Genomic DNA, 1,452 nt, shown 5'->3' on the forward strand with positions numbered 1-1,452 from the left:
TTGAAAAGCAATTGTAAAGCATTGAGCTCAAATGTTGAGAAAGAAAAATGCATGATAAAAAGAAAAGAAAAGAAGAAAAGCATGAAAGTGAGCTCAATGTAAAAGAAAACGAAAGAAGTTGGGAATAAGTGAGATTGGTGAGGAAGAGAGTTGTGCTTAAATTTTGAATATCATGGTAGCTCTCTTAACTCAAGGACTTTGTATTCTAGAAAAACCAATTTTTCTTGTTAGCCTAACCTCATTACAAGCCTTGGAAAAGTCCTTTTGATGACATTTGCATGTAAAGATGTTGATTGTTTGAGATGAATGGCAATTTTATTTCTTGTGACTTGTGAATAATAGAGAGTTGGAGTGTCACCTTAAACACTTGAGTGATTGAGTGAAACACTTGCTTGGTATGAACTGTTAATTTTCATGAGTGCATTTTTGCTTAGTGGATTGGTCATTCATAATGTGTAACATCTGTTCTGCAATCTCTAGATTGAAAGCATGCATGCATCTTAATTTGATTTCACTAAAGATTTGAGATTGAGTAGTGTTTGTCACATACTTTAGGAGTGTTGAATTATTGGAAGAAATAGTAGAAAGCCAAGTTTTGTTTTGTTTTGTTTTGTTTGCTTGAGGACAAGCAAAGTTCTAAGTTTGGGGTGTTGATGAAGGTTGAAAAATAGTTATTTTCATGTCATTTTAGACCAAATTACGCCCTTTACTACTTAGAATGAGTTTATAATCAAGCAAAACTCAATAAATGAGTCTGTAGAGAGTCAAAAGTTATTTTTAGCGATATTATGCTTGTTTTGCATTGTTTTGTAGCATTTTTGAGAAAGTAAATAATGGGGTTGAAGATAAAGGTCGTAGACTCAAGAAAAGAAAAGAAAATAGAAGAATTGAAGAGCCGATGTACCGCCGGGTGGTCCAGGGCGAGGAGTAGGCACCTGGCGTGGGCGCCGGGCGAATTTGCGATTAGAGGCAAACCGCCGGGCGGTAGACCCCTGCCGCCGGGCGGTAGACCCCTGCTGCCGGGCGGTAGTGCGATTTGAGGGAAATCGCCGGGCGCCACACTTGTTCCGCCGGGCGGTTGTCTGCTGGGCTTGGGCCTGTTTTCTATTGTGCTCCTCACCTATATATAGCCCTATTGCGAGTTTAGATGTATTCTTTTGACAAGGGGGCGGCCAGACCTAATTTCACTCTCTGGAGAGGATGCCTTGGATGCTTACGCTCCTTTTAATCTTATCTAGGGTTTGCTTTTCCATTCTTCATCCATTTTTTATCTAGATTCACCATGTCAATGGTGAACTAAACCCTATTGTTGTTGGGGGAAACAATGTAATCTTTTGATACTCTCTTTTATTGAAACTCTTGTTTATTTATATGGTTTCCATATGCTTTGATTGTTAATTGTTGGCTTCTCATCTGTGCTTAATGCTTTTATCGTTGAACTCATTCGATAAC

Source organism: Vigna radiata, unplaced genomic scaffold, assembly GCF_000741045.1.
Source record: "Vigna radiata var. radiata cultivar VC1973A unplaced genomic scaffold, Vradiata_ver6 scaffold_185, whole genome shotgun sequence".
Lineage (NCBI taxonomy): Eukaryota > Viridiplantae > Streptophyta > Magnoliopsida > Fabales > Fabaceae > Vigna > Vigna radiata.